A 12,757-nucleotide genomic window follows, 5' to 3' on the forward strand; every position below is an offset into this window, starting at 1 on the left:
CATCTTTACATCCGAAAGAGTTGAGATTTCTGTATTTACTTACGCTCATTCTATAACCATTCTTTCATTTGCGGACTTTTCAGTTATGTATTGTAAGCAGAAGACTAAATTTCTTTTAAAATAGAACACCAATAGTATGTTTTAGTGTAGATTCATTCGAAAATAGATGGGATGGATGATTTGTTGGGGAATTTGACATGTTATAGCTAGAACAGTATTCAACATTAAAGGTTTTTCGATTTTGCATTGCATTTGTTTCTGTGCTTGTAGCTCGGCTTTATATCCATTTTTCCGGACGAATATAGGACATTTCCCGCTCTTTCAAAATATATGTTTATTTGAAGTGTGGTCTGGCAGAAACGTTTCAAATTATGATTTTTTTCGTTGTATAATCATTTTGTGACATTATTGTAAACGGTAAAAGATGGCAAAGTTGCTTTAATGTTTTTTGCTTCACGTGAACTCTTCTATCATCACCCTTCTTGGTTTCGCAGATTAAATCAAATTCATCTTGCATATTTACAAAGTGCAATAATAGGGAAATGGTGCAGTTTTTTCCTTAAAAACAAGCTCCAAGGTATAAGTTATTTTGTATAAACAACATTAATAAAAATATGAATATCTCCATGGTTAGAAATTATTGTCCGTGCAGAAACAAATGTAAAATCCCGAAGTTAAGATTCATCGACAAAAAGTATGAATGTTACTTTCCTGAACCACTATCTCCCCGTTGAAATTGAATATTTCTGCATATTAAACAGAGGCGGCGGTAGCAAGGGGGCAATTGCCCCCCTGTCGGCAATGTCTTTTGTCGGCAGTAGTATTCACTATTTCAAAATGATTGTAGAGAATTGCGCTTTATCGATTCTGATTATTTAAAAACCACCTATTGTAAATATATTGTAAACAGTCGAAATATCCAAGTAACGGTTAAAGTGTTTCGACTATATTTGGCAAAATAATGGATAGGGTGGTAGGTGAATACTGTGCCACATTTTGCGGACGATTTTTGATAGACCGACTAGGAACTGAATGCAATGGATGTCGAAGACATTAAGTTCACAGATTTTCATACATCTGATTCAAATGTCTTTCATTAAGCTTATAATTTGTAGTACTTTTGGCAATATAACCAACAAAATAACAAGTGAATAAGATATCGACATGGTGATAGTCTCATTTTGCTGGCAATTTTTGGTCGGCCGACTATGAATTCAATGCGGTGAGTGTCAAAGACGTTAAGTCTGCAGATTTTCAGACATTTAATTGAAATGTCGTTCATTTATCTTATAATTTGCACTAGATTTGGCACTATATCCAACAAGTGAATAAAGTATCGCATTCTGTCGACATTTTTTGGACGGCCGACTATGAACTGAATGTGATGAATGTCGAAGACTATCCACAGAGTTTTAGACATTTGATTCGAATGTCATTCATCAAACTTTTAATTTGCACTACTTTTGAAAATATAACCGACAAGACGACATGTGAATAAGGCATGTCGCATTAGTCAAAAAATTTTAATCGATCGATTAAAAACTCAATGCGTTGGATGTCGACGACGTTAATTCCAATTTCTCAGTCATCCGATTTAAATGTTATAATGTTCGTTCAGCATATAATTTATACTATATTTAGCTGAATAATCAATAAGCTGGCAAGTGAATAAGACGTCACATTTTCCCGACTAATCTTTGTCTTTCGGCTAAGGTTTTATCATAAATTATGGAGAAAAAAAAATTGTTTTCAACGGACACTTCGATTACTTGCCAGTGGAATTATTAGAGAAAATGATGCTTTTATATTCATGAATAGGACGATAGAGTTGTTTTCCATAATTCATATTCAAGTTCTAAAATTAATCGTCATCTTATTTATCTAATTGTTACTTCCTCGACGAGCTGATAAATTTATTTTATTCATTTCACCATGAGAATTGTCTGATTAAAATCTAGTAAATGATTAAACTAAATTTAATAAAACACTCTTTCTTTTTCTTTTTTTGACACTCTTGTGAATATGCATGCTAAAAGAGTTATTTTGCTGTAGCCAAATTAGGTAAATTCGTTATAAATCACAGGAGTAAGTAAATTGTATAATTGTAAATTAAGTTTATTTAACAGTAAAATAAGTGTTTTCTTTTGCAATCTAATTTATCAGGCTACCATTAATGCATTAAAGAAATATTATCGACTGCAACCGACGACAAAAAAATAAATATTTGTGGTATGGTAGCTTTTTAGCTACACTAAAACAGTTTATACAAGTATACACTAAATTTGTTAAATAAATTACTACCTAAATTCTTCAGGCTCTGCATTCAATATTATGACTATGTAATCGGGGAACGTATCGTTTATATTTTTTTCTTTCAATTACTATTCGCGGCAAAAACTATATAAATTCAGATACTCCTCAATTTTTAATAGACTTTGAATAACGATGTCTTGATAAAAAGATGATTAAAATAATTATTCATAGAATATTCATAAATAACACATTGATCTCTTGACATACAAATTTGCTTTCCTAATTAGCTGGCTAATCTTATTTATGACACAATTATTATTATTTTAATCCTTAGAATAATATAAGGGCATTTGAGGTAATGATGCGTTTTCAAGTGATTTTTGCATTTTAATTTACTTAATACTTTCATGTAATTGCAGATTTAAAATTTAATAATTCCATACGTGAGTCAGAACTCACCATTGTATACGAAGTAGTAAGTAGTATACGAAGTAGTAAGTAGTATACATTGTATACGAAGTAGTAAGTAGTATACATTGTATACGAAGGAGTATACAATGACTAGAACCAGAAACAAAGCTAATATTCCTCCCAAAACTAATTTTTTGGGAGGAATGTTAGCTTGCAATAACTTCAGATTAAAAAAGTACTTAACCATAATAACGCTTGTCTGAAAATGAAGATAGGGGAATTCATATTCAAGATTTAACTGTTTTTTAATAAAATATATTGGCTTTTTAATCCTAAATATATATTGAAAAATAAATATATGGAGGATTTAATGGTTAAGCAGTCCATTTTTTATAAGAATATTTTTCATATCTTACATAAAATAGTAAGTTTGGTACATATATTTACAAAATATTTCCTGAAGCCTTCTTAAGAAACAAAATCATTATATCTTTTCCACATTCTATATGATTCGTGTCCGAACGATAGTAAATTTCTGTTGATTCAAAACACATCTGAATCCCTGCTAGTTATTGCAATCCTTACTTAACAAATATTTTAGGAAGGGGACTACGCAGAAAAATCTATTTTTGGCGAAAACATCGAATATGTTTTTATTTATTATTCTGAATTTCTAAAAAAGTTTCTTTTATAAAACTTTTTGTTTCAACATTCATTTTATATAGCTTCTGATATAAAATAGCGACAGCATGCATTTGTTCATTTAGCATGACACATCATTTTGACACAATTTGTTTCAATCTAATATACTACAATCTAGAATGAGATATAACCATATTTTTTCTAAAATTAGATCTCAGAGAAATTAAATCTCAAGAGTCTCGTTAAAAAAATAGACTCAAATATTGACAGTTTTTTGATAGTAAAAGAAACTGAGTAAATTTTTTTTTGCAAATGCCTTTGTAAATTTTTAACAATAAAAGAAAGGATCAGAATTTGAATAAAAAAAGACCCTAAATAATACTGGATTTCCAGTAATTAAATGTAAAATTAATTACTATGAGTTACTTTGAAGACAAAATAGAGATATTGTGCTTGACCTTCTGTCGGATTTGCCCCCCCCCCGTCGGCAAATCTCTGCCTCCGCCTCTGATATTAAATAAGTAACTATTTCATAATTTGATAAGTGTTGTGCAACTACATCACAAGAACATGGATTTATGTGTTTTAGAAAATGTGTAGGTGAAAAGCATTTGATTTCCAAATCGGTTTTAGTCATAGAAAATATAAGAAATCTTTTGGAAAGTGAGTTCATTTTTAGTGTCCAAAAGTTAATTGAGCCAATACTGTGAAAACAAGACGATTCTTAAAATTTATTAATGTACAGATTTTTAATTTTTGTTATAAGCATGAATTTGCATCGTTATTAATGCTACTACAAGAAATAAAATAGTTAAATGGACAAAAATAAAAGGAGAAAAAAGTAAAAAGCAGTGGAAATAGGGGGGGGGCAGAAATATAGAAACAGTCAAGGTAGATTTACACTCCTCCAGCTACAAACCACCCAGTAACAGCACGCATGTACAATAGCAAGTACTTGTTTAGTCAAGAAAAGAACTTACTTTTATCCGCTTTCCCAATCTTCCTTCTGCGCATGCGTGACTTACTGGAATTTTATAATTGGCTGAGTGTAAATCCACCTGAGACAACAATGATGCAACGAATGCAAATTACAAATGATTCCAGGAGAACGAGAAATTTTCAAATGCTTTTCGCTTGATCTTGTCATTTTTGTCTAATGAATGTTATTAGAGAAGGTCAGTTGTGTTCAGATCTTAAATTTCTGTGATGAGATTAAGCTGCAGTTCATGTTGAAACTTGTGTAGCGTAGGATGTATAAAAGGGGGGAGGGGAGAGTCCCTCCCTCTGGAGTGATGTTTCCCTTATCGAGGAAAAATATCTTTTAGAAAAAATTTTATTTGAGAAGACATTTTTGAGATTTTTTCCCTATCGGCAAGTTTTCTTTATTTCACCAGACATTACGAGATGTAATGTGCACTCATAAATAACTGAATTCCGGACTCTTTTAAGTATAAAATCCTGATACCAGCAGTGGCGTATCAGGGATGTTGATAAGCTGAACTCAGTGACGCGGCAGCTCATGTGGGCCAAGGCCTACAGTGTCCATATCTGCTTTCTTGACCGAGGGCCCTGGGGTGAGAGGCATATGTCCCGGTTAGGTTGCCAGCCTAACGCGAAACCCGCAGTGTTTAGTTCCCAAGCATGCTTGGTCCTCACTTTATCAACCCACTGAAGAGATGAAAGTCTGAGTCGACCTTATCCAGCCCGAAGATCGAACCTTGGACCTGTGCGTTGGGAACGCGTGCATTTTGTGTGCATTTAAATCTTTTTGAAATCATATCTGATAAAGGGTCGAAGAAGTAATAGCGTGTCTTGGGTGACATTTACAGTTGCAAATCCTCTAATTGTGACTGGGAACGAAAAGATAATCTACTGCCTAAGCGCTATTTGTCCTCACTATTCCATTGTTCTACAGTCACCAATATTTATAAAGACGGAAGATATCGTTAATTTTGATCAATTGTACTACAGCAAATAATAAGATTTAAAAATAAATATGCGAAATTTTCTGAAGGGAGCAACCGTTGTTTACGGTATAGATGCAAACAAACTGAAAACCTTATTAAAGGGCACTAATATATTTCCCGAGTTGCTGACGCCTCATCTCTCTCTCTCTATATAAATATGTAATGATATTTTAAACTCTTAATTTAATCCAAATTAATTTCCAAAACTTTATCTTGATTTAGCAAATCGTAACTTCATTCTAAAAATATTCCCTTATTTCGAGATCCAATTCCACTTCCGGTTTAATTAATTCCTCTGTAAAACTAATGCGCCATCAGTACTACGTATCAAATGAAAGTGATACTTCATTTAATACGTTGCCCTTGTCAGAGGTCAAAACATGGCACGTGGCCGGAAATCCTATGTTATATAAGGCTAGTGATTATTTGTTCGGCCTTTTTCGCATCTTTCTTACTTCTGCTTTTACGCCGGACTGCTCCTTCTTGTAAATAATTATGCTTTCACGAAATGGATATTAAAACTACAAAGTCTCTTCACTGATTCGAACCTACATTCTACTTAAATCAAAATATGTTACATATTATTTAGCCGACGGGATTCGAAATTTATTACATATATATATGTATACACACACACACACACAGAAGTCTAATTTACGTGGCGCAGAAATCGCTCTTTTTACTTATTGTTGAATGGCAACAGTCAAATATAAACAAATTATAGCACGAATTTCATATTGCTTCATTGAAATTTTGACAGCTTAGAAACTGACTATTACTTTTCTTTGCAACTAAATCATATATTTTCGATCCGTATAATTCCACCTGTTGCTTTAAAAAAAAACTTTCTCTCAAGTTTCGGTGTTGACCGTCATTTTTATTAAGGACTTTTGTCTGTCTTCAAGAGGCAAGGTAAGTCTTTTCCTTATTTTTTTTATGTCGTCTCCTATGAGAAACGAACTCTGCTTTTGTTAAAACTAACTTGTTTTTTGTTTGTTTAAAAATGACAACTGGAGCCATAGACATTGATTCTTTATCTAAAATTTCTTATCGGCTTTGTACAGATCCTATTCCCAATTTTAAAACAACATTACCCTGAAGCCTCAAATTGTGCTTTCTTTGATCAGGAATCTCTACATCCAGGAGTAATTTACCAACTACATTTCCAAGACACCTTAGAGATAATATCTCTTAGAAGATCAAAGGCATCGATCATATGCAATTGACTCGGGTGAAAGAATTTCATGTAACTACTCAAAATCCCAATACTACTAGGGAATTAAGATGTATGAAGGTCATTCTTGTGATTCCTGTCTCCCGGCATTTAAGAATTGAACACATTAAAACTCACTTTTTATTTCGTATCATATCAATAGATATCTCTCTTGAAAAACTTGCTCAAGAAAATTAAGTTGAAATACTTGAAATCCGATGCTTTTTATGTAACAGATAACTTTCTGAAATTGTGTTATTTACAATATTTGGCACAAGAATCCCCAAGTCCATCAAAATTAGGTTAATACGACAGAAAATATCCCTCTTCATTGAGACAAATTCAATTTTTATTTGCGCTAGGTAAAATGAAAGCCGTTCAACAACCATATTTAATATCAATACAATAAAATGCGTCGGTTTCAAAAGCAGCTACATAGCAACTAATTCCGAATGCCCAAAATAAAAATAAAAAAAATCCTCAGATTCAAATGCATCAATAACTTGACCTTATATCGAAGTAAGAAGACTGGAAGCTGAATCGCGAAATGCATCTTCTTTCGCCGGCATCACAAGGCTGGCAAGTGAAACTATTCAGTTGACAAATTTTTTTCTAAAGATGAACTTCTTTTCACACTCGTGCAACAAATGAAGACACACAAAATCTAATAATTTCAGCTGTGACCGAGCAAAAGAAAGTTTTCCCACTTAATAGTTGGAGTTGTTATGCATCATTTCCAACTTCTGCTTTCTCACCTCGCAAAGGAAACTGTGGATGGTAAAGCTGAATCTAAAAAGATCCAGGAAAATTAATACGAAAGAGTGTGAGGAATCAGTTAAAACTCTTTTTCTGCCAGCACGCATCTTCTTTCAATGATACATTTTCATGCTTACTGAAGAACTACCTCCTTTAGCCTCGATTTTTCCCGTTTGCTTCTGTTTCCTTTCTTTCTTTTGTGTTTTCGTTTTCTCCTTTTTCACCAAGGTCCTTCTTTTTCCCTTGCTGCCCTCTTTGTCTTCGTATTCAAGAACATTAGTCTTTCGTTCGTCCAGCAGAATGCCCCTGGAATTAGACCCTAAATACTTTAATGCAAAATTTTCTTTTTTCACTTCCAAATTCTTACAGTTCAAGAAATCTTTATTAAGCCTTAAGATAAAGTCTTGTTTCCAAAGAAGATAATTTTTCATAAAGATAGACAATCAGAGGGCAGGGAAGGTCTCCTCATCGCCATCGATAGAAAACTTTTAAATTATCATTCCTCATAAAAATATTGTAGCTGATGCCGTGCAAGTTGCAACTTTCTATCATCAATGCTTATCCTCCAAAAAATATTTTCTCTGCCGTTTGGTTCAACAGTCTTGTCGATTAAATTTCTCAACCCTTCATAATCTTCGGCGATTATAACATCAAACATCCAGCTCTCGGCACTTTTTGTTTTACCACTGGTGTTGATGACTTTCTTTCCTGTATTTAAGAAAATAGTCTTTACTTATTAAACACACAGATTCCTACTCATCTCATCATCCTTCTCAGATCAATTATTTTTCCGCTCATCTCTTTTGGGGTCCACTCTGATCCTTTCGACAGCGATTCATCTTCGAATTCAAATTTTTCATAACTAGAGAAATAATGCATATACTTTCAAGAAAAAATCCCATTGGTTGAAAATCCAGACTTTCCTTTAACAATACCAACTTTCAGAAATTAATCTATCCTCTTATAATTCTTTTAGAAATTTTTGGAAGTCAATCCTTTATTCTTACACTTTACTTTCAAGCAAACTGAAAATCTGGAACATATCATTTTTCAGTGTACAAAAAAATGAAGCTTACAGAAATATTCTAAGAAAAGCGTTTGGATGCCTTCCACTCTCTTTGAACTTGAATTTTGACCTCTCAGTTGAAACAAATAAGAAATTAATCATCATCATAAAATTTCTTCGTCACATTCATCATTAAATTTGTTCACCTTTTCTGTGTTTCAGGTTTTAACTAATTTTTTTTTTCTTTTGCTTTAGAAAAATTATTCCGAATGTACTTGGAGAATGTCTTGGCAACATATCTAAACTAAACTAAACTTAACTGCATTGAATTAAGCTTTTGCTTAGCTAATTAATGGATATGCAATATATGATTAGAGACGTTCTGTAAAGGATTAGATATAATTCAATGCAGAAATATTCATAATCGTGTCCATTTGGGCCATCATTAAGATTTGCCTACTTAAATTTATATGTTACAAAAATGTTCTTTATATTATCGTGTAACTCCAAAAATTACCCTTTTAATGATATCAATCTCATTTCTATATAATTTCCTCCTTAATTCTAATAATATTTTTTTGAATTAAATTTGATGCACAAATGGAAAAACATTTTTAAATGCTATGATAAAATTCAAACTCCTCCATCAAAACATTTAAATCTGAGTTTTTTAACTCCATAGTGTAATTTTTGCTTCCTCTTTTTGGTAATACACACACGTTTAATATGCAGTCAACTGATTATACTGAATTCTTTTTTTTCTGTCATATCAACTAAGAAGATGAAATTAAAAAATAACGCTTTCCATATCATTTAACAGCCAAAAAAAGTCCGTAATCTAGACAAACTTGATGAAATGAGAGGAATGAGGTCATTAAGAATTTCAGATTAATATTTGAGAGGTCTGCTGTGAGCTGATGTCTGCTTCATAATCACATAAGATACTATTTCTTCATAATATAAACAGGAATTCGTACAAATGAAGTTTCTTGACCATCTGCAGCATTCGGTTTCAAATGCCTTCCCGCTAGAGAATAGAGGGAAAGAGACTTGAATTTCCACATTATTCTTTTATGGATGTTTCTTGTTTGATAGCATTCCATTTAAGATTGCATTGAAGAAGGACTCTTGGTATCGGCGAAATTTGAATCATTATTACAAAAAATTATTTTAGGTTTATCTACCATGTAAACCGCCTTACTAGGGGAAGGCACGGGGTTGAAATCTGAGACCGAGATGAGATTTAGTATAATGATAGTATACATTTAGAATGTTCATTCATGAAAATGTTAAAACGCAATGGCCAGTTAATTTCGAGAAAATGGTCCTCAAACTTTTGGTAAAGCTTATATACTGATAACTTGACTCCCGCTCCCATGATCCCAATAAGGTGGTTGTCTAGGTAACCGTCGCGTATGCGGAAGGTCAGGGTTCGAACCTGGCTGGGAATTTTTTTTCTTTTCTTAATAATTCTATTCAATTAAAAATTTAACAAATACTTTTAATTAATGTTTTTAATTTTTTTATCCAGAAATAAATATTTATTAACGAAATACATAATAATAAAATTTTAAAGGAGAAAATTATAAATACAAATGCATTTAAAAAAGTTTAATTAATATGCTACTTACTTTTATGCAAGGATAAATGCTTATTCGTTTAATACTTAAATTATAATTTAATGTTTAAAGGAAAAATAATTAAAAACATAACATTAATGTCTACAGATAATTTAACTTGCTTGCATCATTTTCAAACAATTATTTCTTAAATTCTTGGATTTTAATAATAATAAATTATCAGTTCTAACTCAACGAAGCTGCATTTATATCAAAAATTGAAGGGAGCAGCTGATATTTGTTAAATATGTAAGCAAACGTCTCCAACTGCAGTAATCAAAAGAAATAGTAGAGAGCAGGTGTTAATTTATTGGATGCGTAGGCGGATGGTTCAAAGCGTATTAAGCGTATACAAAATTCTTTTTATTTAATCGAATTGATCAAGAAATAAATTCTCGCGAAGATAGTATAAAAATTCAAACTATTTTACAACATCAATTGTCATCATTCATTTTTAATAAGATAAGGTATGCATGGTACGCTGCCCAACTTTCTGATGAAAGAGATATATTTTTAAATGCAAATAAAGTGCGTTTTCTCTTAGATCTCTAGAAATCTTACCCTTGTGGACAATCATCATTTATCAGTTGCGCAAGATGTCAAAATATATTTTGTTTCCAATGTTTTTACTATAGTTACTATTCTAGTTCTTGTATATAATCGAAGATAAATGCATATAGGATAATTTTTTAGAAATATTGAATCATTATTTTTTACAACGTGAGTATTAATAATTATCACCAATTATGTTATATTTATTACTATTTTTTTAAAATATTAAATTACAATTTAAGTATTAAAATAATAAAAATAAGTAGCATATTAATAAAAACTATCTGTAAATCGTTAATTAAATTTAAATAATTTTTTTAAATGCGTCTTCTGTATTTATAATTTTCTCTTTTAAAATTTTAATTTTATTATGTATTTCGATAATAACTATTTATTTTTGGGTTAAAAAAATTTAAAACATATTAATTAAAAGTATTTGTAAATTTTTAATTAAATAAGAATTATTAAAAAAAAAAGAAAATTCCCAGCCAGGTTCGAACCCTGACTTTCCGCATACGGGATGGTTATCTAGACAACCACGCCATTGGGATCATGGGAACAGGAGTCAAGTTATCAGTATATAAGCTTTACCAAAAGTTTGAGGATTATTTTCTCGAAATTGACTGGCCATTGCGTTTTAATATTTTCATGAATAAACATTCTAAATGTATACTATCGTTATACTAAATTTTATCCTGATCTCAGATTTCAACCCCATGCCTTCCCCTTGTTAGGCAGAAGAGGAAGGCTCTAATAGATAGAGACAGTATTGCACAGTACACAGTGCAGGTGAAAAAAAACTACCAAATATTTTTTCAACTCCTTTCAGTGCAAGAGGCTCAGTACAACTCCACTGACTTCAAAAGCAATATTTTCCTCTACTCTCTCAGGAAGCAAACTAGCTGATTTTGTTTCTGTGTTACTGTTATGGCATTTCTTGCATATTAAGCACATGTTATTACGCTTCAAACGAATCCCTTTCTATTTAGAATCCAGAATTTTTCTCTCAATTTCGACAATAGAATCGGTTTTTCAGGCTTGCAATGAACGCGATCTGAATGAATCATTAGCCTGTTAACTAGTTATAGATAAAAGCAGGAACTCATCATCAATAAAAGTGCTCTTATTAAAGCAAATAAAACTAGTAACATTGAACATTTCCATGACATGATTTAGAGTCATACATTTTGTAAAGAAATTGAGGTACATGTTATATCGCAACAAGCTATTACCACTCTTATTTGGTGCTAACATCCATTTGCTTATTCATTGCCTGGCTATAATAGATCCGATTGGGCCAAATACTATCATCGAATGCATCATCTCCCAAATATTTGGGAATTGATGCGTTTGATGAGAGATGTGAATATGAAAGATAATCACGCCATTTTTGTAGTCTCAGTAACAAGCACGTTTCTATGAGTTTCGGAGTTGTCAAGTATAGCAGTGCAAACGCTTCAGGATTTGATTGGATATGATTGATAAAGTGTCTAAAAATTTAAAGAGAGTTAGTCTTCTAAAGTAATCAGAAAGTCGAAAAGTAATCTCGTAAAAAAAAAAGTTCAAAGTTGTTCGATCTTAGATTAAAAGTCATCTAAAGATCAAAACACTTTGAATTAAGACATTGTGCACTACCGTGCACCAAAATATAGATTGAAATATGTTTAAAAAGAAATATTCTAATGAACCATTCGTTCAAGAGTAAACTTCTAATCAACAGTGAAATCGGAAGAAAAAGCTATTCCAGGCTCCAAAAATATATTTCCCAACATGACGATTTTTTTTTTTTTTTTTTTTTTTTTTTTTGAGATTTGAATGAAATTGTTTGCAGTAGACTATATGATCATGAATCAAAGAGAGATGGCGTACATAAATTATAATCTTCCTCACAATTCACGAAAATTATCTTGGATGAACTATACCTAGTTTCCTCTAAATAAGAAACACTGTACCTCTTATTGAACAAAGGAACAATACATCGTGATGGTCAAAGGTACAAAATGATACCATTTCCATTTTAACCTCTAATTCATTTTTGGCTAGAAATAGAAAGGTCAGAGTTTCGGCAAAATCAAATTATTAGTCTGTCTATAATATGCATACCCTAATATCATTTCTTAATTACATAAAAAATCCCGTGAGACAAAATGTTGTAGTGCTTTTTATTAGTGAAATGAGAAAAATATTTTTATTCAATAAAATAAGTATAATATAAAATATTCTTCCTTATCAAATAATTGGTCAATTCTTGTACTTAACACAAAAACTTTCTACTTTTGTCGTCCGCTGCAACCACAGATAGAGAAATCAAATCAAAGGAATAACACTCTTCCTTAGT

Source organism: Argiope bruennichi, chromosome 1, assembly GCF_947563725.1.
Source record: "Argiope bruennichi chromosome 1, qqArgBrue1.1, whole genome shotgun sequence".
In the NCBI taxonomy this organism is placed as follows: Eukaryota; Metazoa; Arthropoda; class Arachnida; order Araneae; family Araneidae; genus Argiope; species Argiope bruennichi.